This window comes from Phocoena sinus, chromosome 10 (genome assembly GCF_008692025.1).
Source record: "Phocoena sinus isolate mPhoSin1 chromosome 10, mPhoSin1.pri, whole genome shotgun sequence".
Classification (NCBI taxonomy): Eukaryota; Metazoa; Chordata; class Mammalia; order Artiodactyla; family Phocoenidae; genus Phocoena; species Phocoena sinus.
Window position 1 is genome coordinate 27,487,334 of NC_045772.1, and position 26,394 is coordinate 27,513,727.

Sequence of the window (26,394 nt, forward strand, 5' to 3'; positions counted from 1 at the left end):
TTGTGTGGCAGTATTTTTTAGGAGTAAATCTCATGCCCTGGATTTTGCAGGAAAGTTTGGTTTCAAGTAATTTCATTGTTTTAAATAAAAGCATTTCATGAATTGAAGATATGATTTTTCATGAAAATAAATTCACAAATATGAGAAAAACTCCTGTATCTGACTTCAAGTCCCTATTTGTATTTTGAAAATGAGGTTGCTCTATCTGGTCATGAGATAATAGTTAAGCTACAGGTGACCAACATTTATTTTAATGTACTCTTTTGCTAAACATTTGGATGATTGTTAGAGAGTAATGACGACAACAACAATAATAAAAGTGGACATTTACAGAATAGTTTACTATGAGCCAGCCACTGTGATAAGCTTTTTGTTCATGGTCTGATATAAAATCCACTACAGGCCTATTCAGAAGATAGTAATATTTCCCCCAGTTTACAGATGAGTAACGACGCTTAACGAGGTCAAGTATCTTACAGTCATACAGCCAGTAAACAGAGGGAGCTAATTCTCTCTGACATCATTGTCCTTGCTGTAGACCAGCACTATCTCATAGAAATAATGAGAGCCACACATATAATTTATTTATTTATTTTTAAAATATTTATTTATTTATTTGGCTGCACTGGGTCTTAGTTGCAGCACATGGAATCTTTGTTGTGGTACATGGGCTCTTAGTTGCAGCATGTGGGATCTAGTTCCCTGACCGGGGATCGAACCTGGGCCCCCTGCATTGAGAGCATGGAGTCTTAACCACTGGAATGCCAGGGAAGTACCCACACATACAATTTAAAATGTTCTAGTAGCCACATTCAAAAAGTAAAGAGAAACATGTAAAATTATTTTTAAATAATATATATTTTTCAACCCCCTATAGCCAAAATATTATCCTTTCAACATACAATCAATTATTAATGAGACATTTTCCATTCTTTTTTTGTATTGTCTTCAAAATCTGGCGTATATTTAACACAGCACATCTCAGTTTGGAGACTAAATTTTCATTGGAAATATTTGATGTACATTTAGATTTCAGAAAATTTACAGTTGAAAAAGTAGATTCATATATCCAGATTGTTCCAAACATACTCAGAAATTCATCAATAACTAAATTTGGTATAAATTTTAAAGTTGATGTTTAAATAAAGATCAAGTACAATTAAAAACTGAGTTTCTCAGTCACTGTAACCATACTTCAAGTGCTCAAGAGTCGTGAGTGAGCTTTATAATCACTCTGTTACCCTGCCTGAATTCAATTTTCTGTTGAAGGCTGAATCTCAAGGAGAACAAAACCTATGCCATAGCCAGAAAGAGGGAGAAAATTCGTGGAAGTGAAAGAAAGGATCAGCCAAGGGTCAAGAGAAAAAGGCCTTCCTTTTGGCTGCTGTTGAAATTACAGTAAGTTCTAGAGTCTTTGGTAACCAGGAAAGGAAATAAAAGTGTTTTCCTCCATTTCTGAGAATGTGTCACGAGTGCATTCTATTAAACCTGGCTTTTCAAAGAGGGCTGCTGTGTCTTGATCTGTGAAGGATTGAAGTCAAATGAAAATGGCATTGAGCTTCAAACACAGCAGCTCATCAGCCAAGCACATCCACAAAATCCCCAGCTGTATCCCTATAGTCACACAGTTAGTCACACAGTAGAGTATACCAGTCAAAACTGAACCCTTCACCACAAGCATCGGTATGGAAGAGTTCTCAGATTTAAAAAAAATTTTTATTATTATTTTTTATACAGCAGGTTCTTATTAGTTATCTATTTTATACATATTAGTGTATATATGTCAGATCTCCCAATTCATCCCACCCCCCTACCCACCGCTTTCCCCCCTTGTCAGATTTTTTCTTATTGTAGTTGTTTATGGAGGTCTCTCAGTTATGAAACACATCCTAAAATGGCAGAAATATCTTGGTGCCAAGCAGTAGTTCCTGACCTTTTTAAACTCAAACCCATCTCACTATAATATATAATTTCACAAAACCTCTTAGGAATTAAAATAAAAAGTCATTGTATTATTTTTGCAAAGTAACTAGAAAGCAAAGAAGTTATTTTAAGTTAAAAATCAATATGAGTGGTATATTATTAAAGATTATATTGAAATATATTTTAATATGTCCTGTAATAGTATTTACAATACATATAGGGACCAGTTTAACTTTTCTCTATTTAGCAAATGAACATACGCTATTTAATTTACTCTCAATAAATAATATAAAAAACCATGATGACAAATGAATATAAAAATAACATTATGTCTTGCTTTGAAGACTGAATGTATATTAAAATGTAGATTGAAATTTTTTTTTTTTAGATTGAAATTTAACTGTGTTAAATCACCAACAATAATGGCATTCACGATCTGATGGTTGGAATTTTTGCATTTTGTGTGCTTAAAATCATCACTTTGATTATTTTTTGAGTTCTGTTTCTACAAGAAGAGATGGGGGAGGGCTCTGGGCCTTCACTATATGGCAAATACATATCTATGTATTTGCACAGAGATTGAGAGAGAGGGATTTAGAGATAGATGGTCTGGGTTTGAGTCTGACTCTGACACCAGTTTGGGAACTTTGGGAACTTAAACTCTCTATACCTTGTTTCCTTTCTCTAAAAAATGGCATTAATCATTGTACAGACCTCATGGGGGCTGTTGTGAAGATTAAATGAGTTCATGTGTGCAGGGGGCTTAGAATAACTCTCAGTCCGTAGGAAGAGCTCAGTAAATGTTAGCTATGGTTTATTTCCACCTGGATGTTCCACTCAGTGTGTCCAAAGCCAAATTTACCAGTTTCCATTCTACACTTGTTCTTCATGCACTTTCTATATAAATTGGTCATGTACTTTATTACTCTAAAAGCCCATGATTCAATTTTTCTTCTACTTATACTGCCTATCTAATTACTTGCCAGGTGCTGTCTGTTTTAGCTCTGATTTCTCCAAGGCATTTGCTCTTCTTCCTCACAGGACCATAGACTCTTTTTTTTTTTTTTAATATTTACTTATTTATTTTTGGCTGTACTGGGTCTTAGTGTGTCACACAGGATCTTTAGTTGCAGCATGCGGGCTTCTTAGTTGCGACATGCAGACCCTTAGTTGCATCATGTGAACTCTTAGGTGCGGCATGTATGCGGGATCTAGTTCCCTGACCAGGGATCGAACCTGGAGCCCCTCATTGGGAGCATGGAGTCTTACCCACGGGACCACCAGGGAAGTCTCAGGACCACAGACCCTTAACTGTTTTTTTGTGTTATTTCTTGTCTCCCTAAATTAATTTTCCATATAACGTGCATCTAGCTATAATCTAAGTCTGAGTAAAGTCCACTCCCATCGGTGAGTCTCCATTGCCTACAAGCACCCAAGAAATCCAAGTTTCTTAGCGTAGAATGAATATAAGATCCTCTGTGATCTGTTTCTGTCTACTTCTCATTCATTTATTCAAAAAATATTTATTGAGCACTTGCTACATATTAGCCTAAAATCTTGCCATCTCTACCTGATGCTTTTACTGAACACCATGCTGCTTATCATTTCTTGAACTCATATGTTGTTTCTTGTCTCTCTGGGATGGCTCACAAGTTATTCTCTGCCTGGAATGCCCTTTCCCAAAGTCACTGAGTGTCAGAGCTAGGGCTCAGATTCATGTTTCCTGGTTCTTCACCCAGTTCTCTCTGTCTGCCACACAACAGTTCAGGACCAAGCATCTGTCCTGCATCAACTGTGAGGTGTGTAGTAGCCTCTCAATAGATGCTCCCTGAAACAGTGCATGCTACCTTCAACAATAACCACTCAAATTCTTAGGGTATTTTTACCAGTTCTTATGGAAATTATCACATATCATGTTCTTACTTCTCTTTCTGTTAGTGAGTTTTAGCTTCTTTAATCTTAGAAAGCCCTTAAAGCTTACATGGTCAACATTGTAAAGTACAGGAGGAGAGATGCCATGTCTTATACTGATCTAATACACAGGTTTGGACAATGGGGCTAAGATACCTATTGTGACCTCTAACTTTCAACCCACATTTGATTGAAACTGGAAAGCATAAGAATAAGCTTCTGGATGGTAAGCTCCCTATCTTCTCTTTTCTTGAGCCTGCTTAGCTTAGGCAGGCTCTAGCTTAGGTAACCATTCATACATTTATTGATCCAATCAGCAAACCTTCATTCAGTGTCCATTTTGAGCCAAGAGTTTTCCAGAAGTGCCTCATGTGACCCTACAGAACCCGGGTTTATAATCTTTTTCTTTATCCCCTAAAGATTCCACCTCTAAGGTGTAGTTTGTTGCTTCTTTCTCCTGGGACCCGTCTTTGTCTGGCACTGAAGTCTGGCCACCTCTCATTGTCTTATCCCTACTTCTGCCCTTTCATGCTTCAGACTCCATTGCACGTCTAAAGACGCTTCTAACTCTCTCCTTTGTCCTCTCCGTAGGTGAATGTAGGACCTCTCTCTAGAGAACCTGGGCACAGATAGTGTGTGTTTGGGGGTGATGGTGGTAACACACAGATAATGTGTGTTTGGGGGTGATAGTGTGTGTTTGGGGGTGATGGTGGTAAGAGTATTGGAATAGAATTTAGAAGCTTTACTTAGAAGTTAATTTGACCAAATCTTAAGCTGGAACATGCTGGGACCACGGAGAGAAACAGGAGTGAGAACAGGGCATAGAATAAATTTGAAAGCATTTTAAAAATCCCCTAAGGGTTAGTTTGGGTATGAGACTAGGAAAAAAAAAAACGAAACAGAACAGTCCTGGCTTATAAGAAGAATATATCATGTGTGCAGTCCAGCTGCTCTGCAAAGATTTTGCTTGGAAAACACAATGCTGGGTGTGAGAGGTAGTGGATTTCAATTTGCAGAGCGTCACTATCTTTTCTAGGAACAATTACTGTATTGTCTCTTGCCTCATCCTCAAAAAATACCTGGACAGTGATGGAGTGAAGTTGAAAGTACAAGAAGATTCGTTATTTTAATTCTTTTGTTTCTGAAAATGATAATTTTACAGCTGGATTCTTCCTAGTTTATAGAGGAAAACAATATCCTAAGAAAAGCTTTGAGCTGTTTTGGCTTTCCCCCCAAAGCTGTCCTAGGTGAAGTGAAAAGATAATAGCGCTGGTGCCCTGACTGGCATTGAGAGACTGGTTTATCATTTGCTCCAGCTCTTTTCCTGTCTCCTCCCACTCCCCTCCCCCTGTGTCCCTCTCTCTTCCGCATCTTGATTCCTTCTCCAGGGCCCAAGCTTTGTCCCTAGCTGTCTCAAAGCCACTCAAATGGGAATAGTGAAATGAGCATAAACTCTCTTCTCAGGCTGTCTAAAGTCACCAAAGCCCCAGCCTGAATGCCCTCTGCATCCCTGAACCACCGTCCTGGGATCTTGGGGCCTTAGCACTTCTCTGCTTGGGCTGGCCCAGCCTTTCTCAAGCTTCAATCATTTCAGATCTTCTTCACAATTTTGACATATCCAAGTAGTGCCTATACTATCAATTCCTTCATAGTTTTAGTTTGACTCATTTAAAAAAGCTTAAATAAACTTATTTTTAAAAGAAATTTAATTCATCACCATAAATTGAAAACCACTATCATTCACATAAGTGGAAGGTAACTGCTATGGTCTGATTGTTTGTGTCCCCTCCAAATTCATAGGTTGAAATCCTAAAGCCTAATGGGATGGTATTAAGAGGTACAGCCTTTGGGAGGTGATTAGGTCATGAGGGTCGAGCTATCATGAATGGGATTAATGCCTAAGAACTCTCTTGTCCCTTTCCACCATGTGAGGATTCGATGAGAACTCTGTAGCTCACAAGAAGGCCCTCACCTGACCATGCTGGCACCCTAATCTCAGATTTCCAGCCTCCAGAGAGGCTGTGAGAAATAAATTTCTGTTGTTTATAAGTTAACTAGTCTGTGGTATTTTGTAATAGCAGCCTGAAAAGACTAAGACAGTAACCTTAACAATGAATGCAATCAAAGCAAGATAACTAATGTCTAGTCATGTGACATCTAGAATCATCTCTCAGACTACCTGTGTTTAAGTGCTGCTTTTTGGAAAATCCCCTGCAGGGACCCTCCAGTATGCTTTCAGGTCACTAAGGTGAGTCTAAGGCAGCTTTCTCTCACCACTGCAAGGACGTTGGCTCCCTGTTCACTCTGTGAATGAACTTGGCCAAGTTACTGTTTCCTGGGCAATTTCTACATTTCTAAGCTAAAGGAATAATAGCCATCTCTTACGAGTTTTCCTTAGGATCAATGAGACAACATCTGTAAAGGGCCTTGCATATGTCTAATAATAGGACACACTCAGGAAATGTTCATTCCTTGATCTAGTGCTCCCACTGGGTCAAGGAATGAAATTTGAATGATAGGCCCTCTTGCCTTTGTATTTAACCGTCTGCTGAACTGGGTGATTTGATCCTAAGAACAGCCATCCTGCCTTCCCATTTTATCAACTTTCCTAGAATGTTTCCAAAATCCATATGTTTAATGATTAAGCTACACTGATTTTTTAAAAAAATCAACCCTATGGAGATCTATTTTACATATGATAAAATGTAACCATTTAAACATACATTTTGATAAATTTTGACCAATTTATATGCCTGTGTAATCTCCAACACAATTAAAATTTCACCACCACAAAGTTCCCTCATGCCTCTTCCTGGTCATTTACTCTTTTCTGCACCCCCAAGTTTCTGTCTTATTGTTGAGTATTGTCCATTCCTTTTTGTTGCTGAGTAGTATGTCTTCACAGTGGGATAATTTTTTCTTGCCCATTGCCTGCTAATGGACATTTATTTTCATAGTATCTCAGTCCTGTCCATTTCTCTTCATCTCTGCTAATCACTGTAGCCTAAAGAACCAACATCTCTTGCCTGGACGACTATGATCGCTTCTCAAGTTGGTCCCCCAGCCTCCTCCTTAGCCCCCTCCAACTTATTCTTCAGTCCATAGGAAGAGTGATCTTTAGAGGTCCCAATCTGATCAAGAATCATCAACTCACCCTAAAACTCTTCATCCCAGGATAGAGATCAAAAACTGTATTTTGTGTGGCAAGGTCCACTGTGGCCAGTTCCTTCCTACCTATCCTACATGTCTTATGACTGTTTTGCCCAGTGGCTCATCCTTCACCATCTCTGACCTTTAGATTCCTCCTATGGGCTGCTCACTGTCTGAATGCCTGAAGGCTTTTGTAATGCCATTGCCATCATCTGAAACGGCCCCCTCTCCCCTAAAGCCTCTCAGCCACTCTCTGCTCTGTCAGTTGATGCCTGCTAGTCTCCTCCCAACCTCTGTTGAAATGTCGTTTCTTCAGGGAAGCCTTTTTAACCCTCCTCGCTGGGTCAGCTCATTACTTTTCTCAAAGAATTGTATTGCTTTTTTCCATCAGGGTACTTTTCTCAGTTTGTAATGTTACCTTCTCTGGTGGGATTGCAGTAAATGATTAGTGTTTGTTTCAAGTGCTCAGAGATCTGGGTTGGCAGAGTCCATGACTTTCACATCCTGTTGACCCACAGTGCATTGCTCAGTGCTTGGCACATAATAGAAACCCAGTAAATAGAAGTTAAATGAGTGAATGAACGAACTGACCCTTAGTGTCCCCAGGAACACTTCTGGGGACTTCTAACTGCCATTGGGAGGTAAACTGTTGTTGACCTTAGGAAGAGGGGCTTTAAGAAAGGGGATTACATTTTTGGAGAATTGTTTTATGTTAGATGAGGTGATTATCTTACTGTTGGTATTTGGGAAAAATAGGGATGTACCTACCTACGAGCTTTGAACTTTGGAAAGGAGATTTTCTTCTAAGAGAGCTAAAATGTAAAATAAACATAAAAGGAGTCAGATTACACATATAGGCAAATTACCTGAAAGGATGGGACGGCTTCTAGGCCCTTAAAACTTGACTGTAACAGGCTTATAGTTATTCACAGAGCTGAAGAAAGAATGAGTCCTTCAGAAATGGGTTAATTAGCCTCAGAGGAAGGGTAAACCCTGTCTCGGAGAAGCTATCTGCAGAGCAAAGGACTGGCCCCATCTGGCCTCAGTATGAACTCTTCAATTCTGATTACTCTGGAGATGGCTGGGTCTGCCTTCTTTCCGGTTTTATATTCACCAAGCAGCCTTCTAATTACAATCTGGTGTCCCATGCAGATTGGTCTACAGGGAGCGAGTATTGCCATCAACTAATCTAGTCTCTGGCCTGCTTGGTGTGCTATGTCTCTTTGTAATTGATCATTCGACATTCTGGTTTTGTCCAAGGGTCTTGGTCATGAACTTGGTTAAGGGAAGTCTGTCTGTAAGAGATGGCTGTGTTCTCTGCTCAATGTCAAGTTTTGAGATACCCAGCCCGTAGACCAGAACCTGGACAGTGGGGAATTCACCCTGAAAGTGCTCTGCTGTTGGTGGGGGGCAGTTTGGGTTTCCCATTTTACAGATCGGGAAACTGATTGTTATTGGAAAGGTGGTTTAATATAACGGTTATTGTAGAATATAGGTCTTTATTCAATCTGTATAACATTGATGTGCTCTGGATTTATGACAGGAATGCAAGAGGAAGGAAAAAATAATAACTGACAACTATTTAAATGTTTTCTATTAGAAATCTACACTTGGAATGCTTTGTGTTAAGTTTGGGCAAATCACAATTTGGATACCAAAGGGAGAGTTGTTTTCACAGTGACCTCTTTGTTTATTATAGAATGAGAAGTAACTCATGTATGAAATATTTACAAAGGGCCAGATATTATAGGTTCATTCATTAGATATGAATTGCCACATCTCTAGCAAACAGACTTTCTGTGTCTCCATTTCCTAAATGTAAAATGGGAATAAAAATAGCAGACATTAACTGAGCATCTACTTTGTGTCAAACAATGTTCTACATGCCTAATCTTAGAATTAGATCATTGATTTTCATGAGCAACCTAGGAGGGAGATGCCATTGTATGATAATCATACAGAAGAGGAACTTGCCCAGCTAACAAATGGGAGAGAGCATTTCTAAAACCAAGCAGTGTGGCTCCAGAAACTATTCTTCTAAACACTTGACCTCCTCACAGAATTAAGTGAGTTAATATATGTAGAACACCTTGGTGTCTGACTCACTTTAAGCTTCAATAACTGTTAGCCATGATTATTATCAATTTGCTTTTGTTGCCCAGTTTCTGGCCTAGGAGGAACTGGGATTGGACCTTCTGTATCCAAGCCGCTACCCTTTTCTACTATCCTTTGTCGGTGTGCATTTTCCTCTAAGGAGAACCAAAGTCAAAAAAACCACTTCGGCTTACTGCGTGCATAACAAAATCACATGTTTTAAAATTTAACAGTCTCTCTTGATGATTTTACTTTACTTGCATTATTCTGAGTCTTTCCTCTTTACTCCCTGCACACTCCTGGAATTACTTTACCACTTTTAACCATATGAAAAGCCACCTGTCCCTAGTCCATAGGGACTGGGTATTTTGTCTCTTGTGACAGCTTTGCCCAAATCTTATGGACGTTTACACTTAGTACTTTTATTGCCAATACCTAATAAAGTGGAAAAGTCAAATCTGTTAGGAAAGGTAAGATTTACAGAACTATTTACAGTCCTGGGAATCATATTCACTGCTAGTTGGAACTCAGAAGGCTATAAGATCAGGAGAGATGATTTTTTTATTATTTCCTTGCTCCATAAGCCAAAGAGAGGACTAAGATTCTTCAGCTTATAGCTGACACCTAAGATGGTTTGTATCTATAATAACAAGCCAGGAACAGAATTAAATTTCCTCCAAAGGAATTATTGTCCTGAGCTCTTTGAAGTGCAAACCATTTTTCATGGAACACAGGATTAGGACTTAAAACCAGATTGAAAACCAACTTCCAATTTTGTTGACTGGATATGCGAGGGCTTTCTGTGTATGATGCAAAATGATTTTCAGAGCATTGGTAGTATTGGAAGTATATTGGACCAGGAACCTGCTTATCAGTAATGACAATTTTTTTCTTTTTCTTCATCAGTTAATTAGTTGATCATCTAGAAACATTAGCAGCTACTCAGCTTGTTTCAGTCTTGTTACCTAAACAGTATCATTCTTTTTCATAGAAGCTTTATGTTTTGACAGGAAAAGTGAATTATTTTGACATTAAGTGAATTATTTTGACATTACTCTAATGAGGCATTTATGTAGAATATTACTCTCACTGTGTACATGAGGGTCACTTGAATTTTTACGGCATTTTTGGGTGGGTTCTTAGGGGTTTCTAACAAATCAGAATTAAATAACCTTGGCTTTGGTATAGACTTGAGTATTTAGAAATTCACTGTTAAAAATCACTAATGAAGGGCTTTGGCTTCCCTGGTGGTGCAGTGGTTAAGAATCCGCCTGCCAATGCAGGGGACATGGGATCAAGCCCTGGTCTGGGAATATCCCACATGCCGTGGAGCGACTAAGCCCGTGCACCACAGCTACTGAGCCTGCGTTCTAGAGCCCGTGAGCCACAACTGTTGAGCCCGCTAGCCGCAACTACTGAAGCCCTTGCACCTAGAGCCCGTGCTCCACAACAAGAGAAGCCACCACAATGAGAAGCTGGTGCACCACAATGAAGAGTAGCCCCCACTCGCCACAACTAGAGAAAGCCCGTGCGCAGCAATGAAGACCTAATGCAGCCAAAAATAAATTAATTAATTAAAAAAATCACTAATGAGAGTGAAAAATTCAATAAGAAACTCTATCCTAAGGACCATGGCTAGAAAGAGCAGTTAGTGGTTTTAGATGACAAAGCTCATTTCTCTCTTCCCTCTACTAATTGCTTTTGGTTAATTTATATTTGAAAATGCAACCAATGTGTCAGCTTCCCTTCTAAAGATGCTGACAATACTTCAGTGTGTAGAATAATGGAGAATTTTGTTTTAACAGCTAAACAAAGTGAAGGAAACACCCCCTTTGCCCTCAGCCAACAAATGCTCTATGGCTTCCTTCATTTACTCTCAGTAGATTATTCCAGTCCCTAGATTCCAAAGCAAACATGGGTTTGAGAATGAGAGCCAGGCTGGACGTATCAGGTGACGATTTAAACTTTTCCATGGGCCTGGTCCCCAAGCCAAGTTTAACATCAGTTCCACCCAGCCCTAGATCTCAGGACCTGGTTCTTCTGGCCCCTTTCAGGTGGAAATGAGGGTGCTGGCATTTTCATATTAAGCCTATTTTAAAGATTAAAAAAACAAAAACAAAACAAAACTTTCCATGGGCTCTAGAGCCCTTTAGAAAAGTTTCATTTATTTATTTTAAAATCTCATAGGAAGAACTGCTTTTACAGATTCATGATAAAAGAATGGAAAGATCTATGAATTGTGATTCAGATGTATGTATGTGTATGTGTGTGTGTGTGTGTGTGTGTGTGTGTGTGTTGGGAGAAGAAAGAGTGTGGGTTTGGGATCTGGGTTTGAGTCCCAGTAATATCACTCATTAGCTATGTGAACTTGGGCAAATAACTTGGCCTATCTGAACCTTGATTCTCATCTGTTAAATATTTGCACTGTACATTTCTATAAAGTGAAATTTAAATCAACTGATGAATATAAAAAGCCAGAATGGTGCCAGGCACTTGTATAAATTATATATTTGAATGGCATTTGACAGTTCTGAACACACTGTAGAATGATAAGAGGGTGTTGTGCTGAGATGTGGGTGACACCTTTTACTGGAATTATAAGCTGTTTAAAGCCTTCAATTTCTGAAGAATGATCCTAGCAATGAAAACACAATGCATACAAGATAGATCATGCCTTGATATTCCTGACCAATATAGAAATGCAAGTTTTAAAATGAAATATTTTGCATACAGGAAAATGCACAGATATTAAATGAACAATTCCATGAATTTTGACAAATGAACACAGTCATGAAACCATTGCCAAATCAAGATATAGAACATTTCTCTCACCAGAAAGATTTTTTTGTGTCCCTTTCTGGTCCATACCCATTGCAGAGGCAACCATTCTTCTGATTTCTGACACTACAGATTAGATTAGATTAGACTAGATCCGATTAGATTAGTTCTGCCTTTTCTGAGCTATCTATACATGTAATTATATATATATATATATATATATATATATATATATATATATATATATATATATATACACTATCGCGGCCTCTCTTGTTGCGGAGCATAGGCTCCAGATGCGCAGGCTCAGTAGTTGTGGCTCACGGGCCTAGTTGCTCCGCGGCATGTGGGATCCTCCCAGACCAAGGCTCCAACCCGTGTCCCCTGCATTAGCAGGCAGATTTTCAACCACTGTGCCACCAGGGAAGCCCCAATAATATTTTTTTGTTTCAGGGTTCTTTCACTCAAGCTGATGATTTTGAGTTGTGTCCCTGTTGTTGTATATATCAGTAGTTTGCTTCTTTTTATTGGTAAGTATTGATATTATCCTATCATATATCATGTTTTTTATCCTTTAAGAGAAAGGATGTTTGGGTCTGTCACTTCCAGTTTGGATCTATTATGAATAGATCTGCTGTGAACCTTCTTTTTTTAAAAAAAAATTAATTTATTTATTTATTTTTGGCTGTGTTGGGTCTTCATTGCTGCGTGTGGGCTTTCTCTAGTTGTGGTGAGTGGGTTCTACTCTTTGTTGCGGTGTGCGGGCTTCTCATTGCGCTGGCTTTTCTTGTGGAGCACGGGCCCTAGGTGTGTGGGCTTCAGCAGTTGTGGTGTGCGGGCTTCAGTAGTTGTGGCTCGTGGGCTCTAGAGCGCAGGCTCAGTAGTTGTGGTGCACGGGCTTAGTTGGGATCTTCCTGGACCAGGGATCCATGTGGGATCTTCCTGGACCAGGGCTTAAACCCATGTCCCCTGCACTGGCAGGCGGATTCTTAACCACTGCGCCACCAGGGAAGCCCTGGAACATTCTTGTATAACTCTTTATGGCGACAAATGTTTTTATTTCTCTTGGGTAAACACCAGTTTCCCACCAGCAACATATGAATGTTCTGATTGCTCCACCTCTTCACCAACACGTGATATTGTAAGTCTTTCTACATTTAATCATTCTGGAAATGGAAATCTTTACCACTCAATTTAGGTGTAATGATTTCCTTCAGTTATTCTTCTTTTGTTTTTTGGCCGCACCATGCAGCTTGTGGGATCTTTTTCCCTGACCAGGGATCAAACCTGTGCCCTTGGCAGTGAAAGCGTGGTGTCTTAACCACTGGACCGCTGAGGAATTCCCACAGCAGTTATTCTTAATCTGAGTGTCTTGTCACGGTGTTGGTTTTGGATGAATTATGAGGAATCACGAAGGATTTATTTTAAAAAACAGTAGTAATAATAGTTTAAGCACCGAAACTTATAAATAGTTTTGTTTATACATTGAGAAAAAAATATATATGTTTTCTGAAAGGGATAAAAGAGATAATAGTTAATGCTACAGAAATTATATGTTACAGACTTAACTATGCTTCAGGCCATAGAAATGGAAAGTTCTAGATGCACTTTTAATACATGTAGCAATTATAAATTATTGTAAGACAGGATAAGAAACTTGTAAAAACTCAAGGGTTAGAAAGTTAAAAATTTGCACAACCTAAAAAGGTAGTGGGTAGTCTGTGTTCAGGTAGTTCTCTCTACCTGTCCATTCATCCATCTATCTATTCACTCAAGAAGTATTTATGGAGAACTTAACATATGCCAGTGACTATACATGTAATAATATTTACATGTATAAATATGTCAGTGACTGGTAGGTTCTGGGAATACAAGAATGACAAAAGTGCAAGGAATTTTCTAGTCTAGTGGGGCTAACTGACATAAACATGGGTGATTATATATAACAGTTGGTCAGCACCTAAAGAGATCAAGATTGCAAGTTTAACGTTATGATTTTTACAGACGTCACAGAGAACCTAAGGATAAACTAGTGACACTATTTATTAATTTGTTCAACCCCGCTTGTTAAGCTCCCACTAGATGCTGGAGACTTCGTTGATCACTGAGGAACAAAAATGAGACAACTTCTGTCCAGTGGTTTTCAAGTGTTAGCATACACAAGAAAAAAAGAGGAAGCTTGTTAAAAGTGCAGATTTCCTGATTTAGTAGATCAGGTGGCCAAGAATCTGAAGTTCTAAAAGGTATTCCAGGAAATTTTGCTGTCCATGATCTGTGAGCAACCCTTTGAAAAACATCCTATGACTTATTGGAGAAAAAAACATAAATAATTATATAACCCTGTGAATGAGCAATACGGGAAATATGTACGAGGGAGGTAAATCCACTTCCACCCCCAGGAAAACAAAATCTCTTATTGTCATTGTCTATGTCTGGAGGTGATTGAGTAATGTTAGTACTACACTTACATTGTAATCGTAAGCAAGTGATTGCTACCCTGCTGAATTTGGACTCAAGATGGTAACATCAACTATTACCTGAATTTCCGACCTACCCCATGAATTTTGGACTGGCCAGCCCCCATAGTTGTGTGAGCCAATTCCTTAAAATAAATCTCTCTATTTATATATTTTTAAAATTGATCCAGCAACACTGACTCTGCTTCTCTATGGTAACGGTTGACTGGGGCTGATCAGCAGCTGTTCCACTTCCGCGGGGTATTTGTATTTCAAGTTCCTCAGCTGGCACAGTTGCTCACGTATTTAATCTGCTTGACCTCTGTAGGCATTTGGGTTTCTGACCCCCAATCCAGAGAGACATAAAATTAAATCTTGTTGGTATTTCAGGGGCCAGCCCAGATTAGGAGCTTTGGAAGTTCTAGCATGGGAAAGAATAGGGTACCTATCTTCCACTCCCTACCCTAACCTTGCCTCTATGTATTTAAAAATAAAAACAATATCCAGCCACACCAAAGTGTAAGCCAGTCCAATAACTAAAGTTCAGATTTTTCCCCCCCCCTCAGGGAAAGTGACTTCTTGGGTGCCTTTGGGTAATAGCGAATTCTTTGCAAAGTAATGTTTTGGATGTTATTGCTTTGCTGGTGTCAAGCTATGGACTTGGTCTGTCTTGGGGGCACTGGGTCGCCTCCAACCTGCAGCATTTGCTTTCACCCAGGTTTCCCTGCACTCGCTCTGCATCCCTAGTCTGGAGTATAACCCCAACCTCAGCCTCTGTGACAGCAGCTGGGATAATCCCTGTCTCTTTGGAGCCCCTCTCTTCTTGGGTCCCAGAGCCCAGCCTGCCCCTCCGCAGTACTGGAGGCCAGGCTTATGGCGGTAGAAATCAGAACAGGTCCCTTGGCAGAGGGGGCCAGGGCTCTGGATATTGTCTATTAGCTCAGGAACTGAGATGGTCGGGTGTGCACTTGGAATTCGGCAGTGACTCTGGTTGTGAGAGTCTCCCAAGAAGGCTTTGAATTTGGGTTCTGCCTGGGGCTAGAACCTTTGCACATATTATCTTATCGATTCTCCATTTTAATTCCCATTCTCCAGATGAGGAAGCTGACGCTGATGATCTCTCAGTAAGTGGCACAGTCTGGCTTTGAACCCAGGCCTGTGTGACTAGTCTCAGTGCTTTGTTTGGGGCACGGAACAGGGGCAGTCACTGTTGCCCCATGGAGACAGAGTAGATCACAGGGAAGACTGCATGTGAGTAGGTTGTCCTTTCTAGCTTAGCACAATGGCTTTAGGAACATGAGTCTTTTGGACTGTGATAAGGAAGAGGACATTTAAGGGCACCAGGTAAGATCTGTGGGCTCTTCTTTCCTGCTGTGTCCTCTGAATTCTACTGTGAGAAGAAGTATCATCAGATTAGGTCTCCTTTCTGTTTTCATTTCAACCTGGATTCTTGTGGCAGGAAGCAACAATACTCTTGTTCTTGTTTCAACGTGAAGTGACATTCATAAAATTGTAAGCTGCAGGAGAGCAGACCCCAAGACCAAATCTGATAGTTGTTAGCATGTAAGTCTGTTTGGGTACTTTTACTTGTCTGAAAGAATCCTCGTAGAGTTGATTTTCCAGTTGTGATAGACACAGGGCCCCAAATGAAGACTTCCTGAGCAGAGGAAAAAAGGCAAAAGAGATATACAAGTGGATTGGGTGGCACTTTCCTAGGCTCATGTTGAGAACTTCCTCTATACGGGTTGTCTGTTTACCTGTATGTGTTCTCTCTGGACCGTAAATTCTCAGAGTCAAGGACTACTACCTCCTTAATCTCTGTATCCCCCTTCACTTAGCACAGTGTCTGGTATATACTAGGTGGCCACGGATGACTGATGCACAAATGAATGCGTGAATGGAGGGATGAGAAGCAGAAGAAAAGTCTATAGACTATACAGTATTTAGGGGGCATCTAGGGAGGCAGCCCTGGTGACAGTGGGCTCTGAAGTCAGACTACTAGGGTTTCTATCCTGGCCCCACCCACCCCCACTCCTTAACCTTGAACAAAGTGCTCCACCTCTGCAGGCTCCTGTTTCCCATCTGTGAAATGCTGATAAGATGGATTGTGATGTTATTTTTCTTATAAGATTATTATGGGGTTTAATGAGTTATAGTGTCCTGGGTTGGGCAGCGCATTGCACCCCTATGATAGTCAATCTAGATTTTTAAATAAAAATATGAGGCTTGTATTGAGCTGGAGATCTTTTTCCCCAGTTTTATTGAGATATAATTGACATACAGTACTGTATAGGTTTAAGGTGTATGGCATAATTTTTTGGCTTACATACGTCATGAAATGATTACCACAAAAAGATTAGTGAACATCCATCATTTCGTATAGATACAAAGTATATCTATAGAAGTATAGATAAAAGAAAAAAAGTATAGAAATAGAATTTTTCCCTTATGATGAGAACTCTTAAAATGTACTCTGTTAACAAATTTTATATATAACATACAGCAGTGTTAATTATGTTAATCATGTTATACATTACATCCTTAGTATCAATACTTAATTGTTTTATAACTGGAAGTTTGTACCTTTTGACCACCTTCATCCAATCCTCCCTTATTCAAGCACCACAGTTTCTTTTCCCAGTTGTCTAGAGAAGAGCCTTTGAATTGCTGTTACCACGCTTGTACATACACCAATTTTATTTTTGCAGGTGTATCCAAGAGAAAACCTACAGATCCCCTGGGAGTGGGATGCTGGACCAAGGGCAGACATATTTATAATTCTGATAGACGTTGCCTAACTTACAGGTTATGTCTGTCGCACTCTGGCAAGTGGGTATGAGCCTGTTTGTGTCCTCACAGCCTCTCGACACAGTATCTTATCATACTTTTGCCTGTCTGTGAGGTGAAACATGTTTTCTCAGTGGAGCTTTAACTTGTATTCCTCTTCTTATGATGATGTTGAGCAACTTTCTGTGAGATTAAGAGCCATTTGTTTTTCTTTATTTTGTCAATCATGTGTTTATGTCATTTGCCTATTTTTCTATTACTTAAAATATTTTGTTCCTTGAGATCAGAATACCCTGGACATTCATTTATCAACTCTTTACTGATCAACGACTGTGCTCCAGGCTCTGCTAGATAACGTTGAATAGGATGCTGGCCTTGCCTTCTAGAAGCTCACAATCTAAGGCAGGAGCCATTATATCTATAATCTATTTCTCTATCTCTCTATCTATCATCTAATCTATCTATATCTATAGATATCTATGTATCTATTTTTGTCTCTCTATATCTATATGTAGATATCTATGTGTCTGTCTGCCTGTCCCTATCTATATATCTATCTATATCTATGTATCTGTATCTCTATTTATATTTGTATCTTTATGTAGTTATATATATATCTCTATTTCTATTTAAATCTGTATCTATATGCAGAAATCTATGTATCTATCTATATTACTCTATCTCCCTATCTATCTATATCTGTATGTAGATATAAATAGAAAGAAACACAGTATAATGCCCAAGCATTATGCTAAAGGGGGGTGGAAGGTGTCATGGGCCCAGCGAGGTGGGCGAATGCCCCATCCAAGTATCAAAGGGCTAGAGGTTCGAGTACACACTTTCTAGGCTGACAGGGAGTTGGAGAGAAATCCAGGCTGAAGAAATCCAGAGGCTCCTAGTCCCTTGTTCCTTAGTGCTGCTCTCTGGCCCTCATCCCCCACGCCCTTCATTGCCAGTGACTTTGTGAGTGCTAAATGCTTGTTCCCTGAGCGCAGTAACTGAAGAAGAGTCTGACGTAAGAGCTCTGCTGAGGTGTGAGAAGGCTTGGCGGAGGTGTGGCGCAAGGTCATCCTCACTGGGTGGACCATGGCAGCATACTGCTCTTTCTCAATCCCTTCTCTCACTGGCAGGGAGTGTCAGAACCTTCTTTGACTCTTCTCCCTTTCAGGGAGCTGACCCATCAGACTTGGTTCCAGTTCTCCTCTATTTCCTTCTCACCTTGTTTCGCTACCTTTACCATCCATTTCTGTCTGTCTGTCTCTGTCTTTTGTGGCCAGCATCCTTGCCTCATTCCCCAGGCCAGTATGCTAGAGATAATCTATATTAATTGTCTGAGAGTTGCCTTGCCTTTCTCCTCCCTCCCCCCAAACACACACACACACACACCCACCCACACACACACACTCTCTCTCTCTCTCTCTCTCTCTCTCTCTCTCCAAACTCACACAGACAGATGCTATATTAGTTTCCTAGGACTGCTGTAGCAAAGTATCACAAACTTTGTGGCTTAAAACAACGGAAATTAATTTTCTCACGATCTGGAGGCCAGAAGTCCCAAATCAAGACGTTGGCAAGGCCATGTTCTCCCAAAGGCTCTAGAGGAGGATCCTTCCTTGCCTCTTCACATGACCATTTTCTGTCTGTGCGTGTCTGTATCCAAATTTCCCTCTTTTTATAAGGACACTAGCCATTGTATTAGGGCCCATTCTAATCCAGTAAGTCTTCATTTTAACTTGTTTCCACCTGCAGACTGTATTTCCAAATAAGATCACATTCACAGGTACTGCAGGGTCAGGACTTCAACATATCCTTTTTGGAGATACAACTCAATGGATAACAGATGTCCTATAATTGTACCTGGCTTGGTATTTTTCAAAGTAGACTCATAATCCCTGTGGAAAGCAGTTTGTAACACTTGGTTAATAACATACACTTTGGTGCAGATCTGAGTTTAAGTCCCGCCTCTGCCCATTAGGGCGTGACCTTGAACAACTGACTTTAGCTCTCTAAGCTTTAATTTACACATCTGTAAACTGGGGAAATTAGTCCCACCTACTCTATGGTTGCTACATATTGGGTATTGAGCACAGATCCTGACACACGGGTCTTAGAAAACGATAGTTCTCGTTGTTATGCAGGTAGACTATTTCCTTCCCTCCTCTACTTGCCCTGGTCGGTTGTCACCGGGACTGGGGGCAGAGCCGAACACTGGACCTGTGAGTCCCGAAGGAATGCTCCACATACAGAGGCTACCCACTGTCAGCACACTAAGCCCTCTGGACCAGAAGATGTCAAGTCAACTCAAGATTTATCCATGAGACAAGTTGAGCCTTTCCGTGTCCTTCCCTGTCCCTGTCTTGTCTGTTTGCCAAGCTTAAAGTGTATAGCGTAAATGTTAAGAAAACAAACTTTTGGGAATGGGGTGGGGGGGTGTGAGCTTTGATCACCCCTGTGGGATGCTCTTTGTACACAGCTCTCTTCTCCCCTCCCCCTTCTGTGTGTCCTGGAGGCAGGCGAATTCCCTCCTGGGGGGATAGAACTCCCCTGCCTTGGCTTTCTGCTCATTTCTTGCTCTTTGATGCTGGTGTGGCGCTGAAGGAGTGGCTGGTAAAGACAAACCACCATTTGTTGCTGGGGAAAAAAAATGAAAAGAAGGAAAAAAAAAAATCCAGTCTTTTATCTCTGTGTCTCTCTAAATTTCCAAAGGTCTTATTGCCCAGAGAGGGAACAAGGGGGGTTTTATCTTCCTGCCCCTGCAGGCAGCCACGTGAACATCAAAGGTCTTAGGGCCCTGGGTGGTGGTTAGGGGTAATATGAGCAGAGACAAAACCAGGCTGGGCTCCAGCAAGGAATGCCGTGTGCTCCCGGGAATTGGGCTCTTTTGACGGTGGCTGTCTGGGCAGGAGGAGGAGGAGCTCACAGTTGTAGCACAGAAACCGGAGGCTCTAAGGCGTCTGGAGTGAAATTGATGAAGCCACTTTGTGTATGGGGAACGAGATGCTCTCTTCACATTCGAAATGCTGGCTGCCTGGTGAAGAGGTAGTCACACTGTGTGGCACCACCACAGTAATAAGCATAATAGCCATCAGTTTTTTTCTGTGCAGGTATAATGTGCCAGGATCTGTGATAAGTACTTTATATATAGTTTCATTTAGTCCTAATCACAACCTTGTGTTATAGGAATTGATATCTCATCCTACCTATGAGCAAACTGAGGTTCTTTTAACTGAGGGGTTAAGTGACTTGCCTGAGGTCACACCAATACAGATTCAAACTCAGGTCCATCTGACACCAAAGTTTACCCTTAACCACTAGGCTCTGTGCCCTCCTACAACATTTTAAACAATAAAAACAAAGAAACAAAACATCAGAAATTAGCCTTCTTTCACTGACCAATGATAAATATAGAGGTGGTAATGGTAGTGGAGAGAGGATGTCTGGAGTTTGAGCTGGATACAAATTTTGTTTTATGTGTGACCCTGGATAGGTTACTTTGGATGCAAGTTATATATGAACCTCAGATTTTCATCTGCAAAATGAGAATGTTCACAGATATCTTATAGTCTGTAGGATGCTTTTGGGTGTAAGAAATAGAAAACCCTCATTCAACTTGCTTCAATAAAAACATTTATTATCTCACATATCAGGAAGCCCCAAGGAAGACCAATTCCCGCCTTGGTTAGTTCCGTGGCTCAAAAGTGTTGTCAAGAACCCACGAATTTTCCTTCTTTCTGCTCTGCTATATTTGGTGTGACAAATTTTGTCCTTAGTCAAGCTCGCTGCTCTCATGATCACAAGATGGATGCCATAGTTCTAGGCATCACATGTAGATTCAAAAAAGGGTGTACTTTTTGCCACATAGGTCTTTTTAAGAGCAAGAGACCTTTCCTTTTGGAATCCTCTTCTCCGCCCGCACCTCCCAGCCATGTCTTGTCAATCACTGCCAAGGGAACTGGGACTACCATGGGGACTTAAACCCATCATTCTTTACTTCTGGGGAAAGTTGGGGTAAGGTCCCCTTCCCTGAGACTTGAGGGGAGAGGTGAAGACTACTGATTCAATAATGGAGTTCTTTAACTGCTGAAGAAGGGGCAGTAACTGTTGGGTAGACATTTACAGATATCCAATGGAATGCCAAGTGCCCAGCAGAGAGCCTGGAAGCTGTGAGGACTTTATTCCCTTCCCATCCACTCAGCTAGATGAGGGAAGGCAGCCCATTTTGATTAGTTAAGTTTCCAATTATGGGATTTTTTTTTTAATGCCAAACTGTTTTCTTTTTTTATAAATTTATTTATTTTTGGCTGCGTTGGGTCTTCGTTGCTGTGCATGGGCTTTCTTTAGTTGCGGCGAGCAGGGACTACTCTTCATTGTGGTGTGCGGGCTTCTCATTGTGGTGGCTTTTCTTGTTGCAGAGCACGGGCTCTAGGCGCGTAGGCTTCAGTAGTTGTGACACGTGGACTCAGTAGTTGTGGCTCATGGGCTTTAGAGCGCAGGCTCAGTGGTTGTGGCACATGGGCTTAGTTGCTCCGTGACATGTGGGATCTTCCCGGACCAGGGATCGAACCCGTGTCCCCTGCATTGGCAGGCTGATTCTTAACCACTGTGCCACCAGGGAAGCCCTATGGGATGTTTTTAAAAAGGTATATTGTGAGGCCTTTATGCAGCCTAACAACTCAATTAAAAAAAAAGTATTCAGGGATAGTTCTGGCTGGGAATTCTTTAGGAATGGAGAAGGACAGCAGAAGATCCATTTACCTTATTAAAAGATAATTTTCAGAAAAAAGATAAACTCATGACTCTTATACAGCTATAAAATGAACATGTTTTGAAGAATTAATTTTATTCATAGGATATAAGGGTACTAGGCAGATGTTATAACTAGCATATTAGTTTGCTAGGGTTGCCATAGTCAAGTACCATAAATTGGATAGCTTAAACAACACAAATTTATTGTCTCACAGTTCTAGAGGCTCAAAGTCTGAGATCAAGATGTCTTTGGCAGGGTTGGTTCCTCCTGAGGGCTGTGAGGGAGAATCTGTTCCATACCTTTCTCCCAGCTTTTGGAAGTTTGCCAGAAATCCATGGCATTCCTTAGTTAGTAGACGTATTAGCGTGATCTCTGCCTTCTCCTTTACTTGGTGTTCTCCCTGAGTGTGTGTCTGTCTCTTTGTCCAAATTTCTCCTTTTTGTGAGGACACAGTCACATCGAGCCCATCCTAGCAATTTCATCCTAGCTCGATCATCTGCCAAGACCCTCCCTATTTCCAAATAAGGTCACATTCACAGGTACTGGGGGTTAGGACTTCAACATATCTTTTCTGGGGGGCATGGGTACTGTTGAACCCGTAACAACTGTTTGAAAGGAAAAGTCAGAACCACACAGATTTATAGAAGCAAAGGAATGTTGAGGTGAATTGCAAACGGAGACAAAACTTTTGTCTGATTGGTTGGTGGTGGTGGTGCAGGGGAGGTGGGGCTGTTATCAGTCACGTACCTCTCAGTTATCTACAGCTTACAAAGCTTTACCAGGCAACTCCGACACAATGTGCAGGGGTGGGATCTCATAACCTGCTCTAGATGGTACCTAGTACTGAAACATATTTTCCCACAGTGCTGTAGCTCCATTTATTTTATTCCATGGATTAAGCGGCCCTAAAATCTGCTAAGCACGAAGTAGTCCTGAAATCTCATGTGCATGGTTCACTTTCTTGGCAGCCTTGCAGCCACCTCTATCTTTTAGAGTCCTGTTTCTTATAGCACTGGTGGGAGGTTTGGCCATGTTTCCTCAGTGGTGCTATTGGATGCTTGAGAGTGGCAGTACCCTTTATGGAGTGGTGTCGAGTCACAGTGTCCTCTGTTCATTTCCCGCTTGGTCACCTCAGGGAGGTGGGAGACCCCGCCACTTGGATACATCACTGCAACTACATGGGCCACAATACCCAGGACACCACGAGCCATTTTCTGTGTTGTATTTACAATCTCCAGTCCTCATGCCTCAGCCTCCAAAGTGCATGGGGCATAACTCCCTGGTGTCATTAGCTGTGTTTGCTGGGCCTGTTGAAATTCTTCCCACAGCTGGATGTGCGTGTGAGAAAAGAGCTGACAGAGGCAGCAGCAGGTATTCAAAGTGACTACATGTTAGAAAGTGAAACACAAGCAAGAACTTCTTAAGCAAGTACTTTAAGGAACTGTAGATACAGGGGCTCAAGAAAGCAATCGCTTTCTTCTTGATAAAAATAACTTTGGGAAAAGATAAATTTGGGAATTCTTTCCCCCATGATTCATACACTCTGACATTCTTTGGCATTCTCACTATACAGTTTCTCTCTTTTTACTGTATTGCTTTTTTTTCCAGAAAGAGGAAAATCTTACCGGAGAAAACCAGGCCAAGCTCAACAAGGCCAAGGAGTTTTCCTGCAAGAAATGATTCCATCTGTAACAAGGTCAGTTTCATGGGCTGTAGCTCACAATCTGTAGGAAGGCAGTAAATCTCCTTTCATCTTCTTTGCCCAGTTTTCTAATTTACTCCCACTTATTTAAGCTCTTACCAGTTTCCTAAGCATCACTCTTCCCAGAATTTCCGCAGGCAGATGTCCTATCCTGGTCAAAAGTCTTAATCTTAAATTCTATGTCAGCACCATAGGTCTCTTCAGGCAGTGTGGGTGGCCCTTGTCATTTTTTTCTTTCCTGTCTGTCGGTGAACTCACCTCACACGTCTGAAAAGGAAGCACGAGAGGGATAGGGCTATTTGCAGTTTGTCTCTAAATCCCAGCCCAAGTTTCTCTCAGGCTTCTTAATTTCTTTTGAGTCCTGGTGTGTGTGCCTGTTGGCCTGGCTGGTTCATCACCTGAAACCCAGGGCACTTCTCTCTCTTAGGAACTGTATACTCTTTCTAGACTTTGCCAGCTCCCTCACCTATCCCCTATTTTCAAATTTCTCCCATTTATTAAACGCTGACAGCCTGACAGGCAATTTGCTAAGCACTTTAATTCTTTATTTTATCTCATCTGCAAAGAAGCTACAGTATGGGTAGGTACAGTAATGATTCCTGGTTTACAGCTGAGAAAGCAGGTTGAGGGTGGTTAGATCAGCCTGTGATCACAGGGCAGTCAGGATTTGATAACCAGGCCTACATGACAGAAAAGCCAGCATAATTTACTTACTTAATCTTGTGCCATGGGGGAGAAACTTCTATTACGAGATTCTAGGGAAAAAATACTGAAATCAATATATTTTGTCAGCTACAGAACTGTGAAGGATACTTGAGCTACTGAAAGTGATTTAGGTGGGAGACTCAGGTTAGGTTAAGTTACAATGTGTTATCGGCATTCTCACAATGTGGTGCTTCCCTCCTTTTCTTGGATTGCTTCCTTTCCTGGACTTCTCTCAAAGGCTGAGACTATCCTGGGCTGCATTAATCTCTATGAAGGCAAAAGGTTACATGATTTTCTGGGGATCAGACTGTTAATGAATTCTGGCAGGGATGGTCTTGACAAATATGAAATTTAGAAAATTTAGAAAAATATGAAGTTTTTTTTAAAAGTTTATTCTTTTTTTAAAAAAAATTATTTATTTATTTGTTTATCTTTGGTTGTGTTGGGTCTTCGTTGCTGTACACGGGCCTTCTCTAGTTGCTGCGAGTGGGGGCTACTCTTTGTTGCGGTGCGCAGGCTTCTCATTGCGGTGGCTTCTCTTGTTGTGGAGCACAGGCTCTAGGCACGCGGGCTTCAGTAGTTGTGGCACGCAGGCTCAGTAGTTGTGGCTCGTGGGCTCTAGAGTGCAGGCTCAGTAGTTGTGGCGCATGGGCTTAGTTGCTCCGCAGCATGTGGAATCTTCCCGGACCAGGGATCGAACCCGTGTCGCCTGCATTGGCAGGCAGATTCTCAACCTCTGTGCCACCAGGGAAGTCCAATGTGAAGTTTTATCTTTGGGGTTCCCCATCTCCTATTTTTGTTGTCCCTTTCCTCTTTAAAATAAACCCACTGACAAAGATTCTTTGCTTGACCAAACTTTGGTTAGGCTACTGAACCTTCTCCTAGGCTTATCGGTGCACTTCTTCGTAAAATCTAGTTTTAGCAGGAGCCCTGATAAGTCAGTTTAACCAGAACCCCACACTCTCAATATCTGATCACCTTTGATATTTGATGAGGTACCTGATCCTCCAGCATGCCCCAGATGAGGTCTGATCACCTTGGCATGTCTTCAACAAGAATCCTGTTAGGTGGGTTTAGCCAGAACCTCTCTTACTTCTGATATTTCCTCTTAATAATTTTCCATTTGATGCCCCCCACCCTGCTCCTTGGCTATAAATTCCCAGTTGGCCATACTGTATTCAGAGTTGAGCCCAGTCTCCCTCTCCTACTGTAAATTCCCATTGCAGAGGTCCTTATACCTATTATGATGGTCCTGAATCATCTGCCTTACCATCTTTAACAAGCATCATTGAATTTTTTTCCTCTCACAGTTATGGTGCCATGACTTGGATAGGATCATATTCATCATTGGATCCCATACCTCTCATCCAGGACCCTAAGAGTGGACCTTTGTAGCTTTGTCTTCAGTCCTGACTGATTGATCAGGGATACATTGAATAGTCTGACTCCTGAACCAGTGCTCCAGAGAGATGTCTGTTGAAGCTGGTAAAGACAGATTTTGATCCTTAAGGTTCTGAGTGTACTCCAGAAGCTGAGTTAGAGTCCAGACAAAGATGCTGGGCTAGTGTCTGAGGTGTCTCTGTGTGTGAGAAGCTGAGTTAGAGTCCCAGGCTTCCTTGTTTGGAAGGGACCTGCTGAACTGGCAGTCTCTCCTTGCTGGCTTTCTTTCCTGAGTGGAGAGTATTCCCTGATTCTCTGGGCTGGAAGCCTTTCTTCTTGGCTCTCTATGAGACCTCTCTGTTCTCTCTGTTGGATCCTGCTTCTCCCATGGGAACTTCTCAGTCAATTGAAACCCCATTCTTGAAACTCTAACTGACTACATGCTCCACCAACTCTGTCTGCTTCTTTTCTTGTTGGCATGATTTTGCTGAGGATAATTTGGAACTTCATTGGCTTCTTTGGAAAACTTGAGACCTCCCCAAACTGGCTCCTCTAAGACCTGTGCCTTCCCATTGTGTTTGTTCCTCCTTCTTCCTCTTACTACGTTTATTGTTCTCTCCAGTTCCCTTGAACCCTTTTATAAGTCCCCTTCAAACCCCTACCTCCTCCATCCCTCTCTCCACCCTGCCAGACTTTTCCCTTCCCACTTAGCCCCTCATCTCCCTTGGATTTTAGGCTCCCTATCCTCTATCAGAAGCTCT

General features: G+C 41.2%; 1 long non-coding RNA gene across 1 annotated transcript in view; it reads left to right on the forward strand.

Moving 5' to 3' along the window:
- LOC116760449 overlaps positions 1–23,543 on the forward strand; it is a 105,387-nt gene extending 81,844 nt beyond the window's left edge. Inside the window, exon 4 of the long non-coding RNA XR_004351743.1 lies at positions 23,455–23,543. This is a non-coding gene — a long non-coding RNA (uncharacterized LOC116760449). The remainder of the gene's footprint in view (positions 1–23,454) is intronic.
- The last annotated feature ends 2,851 nt before the right edge of the window (positions 23,544–26,394 follow it).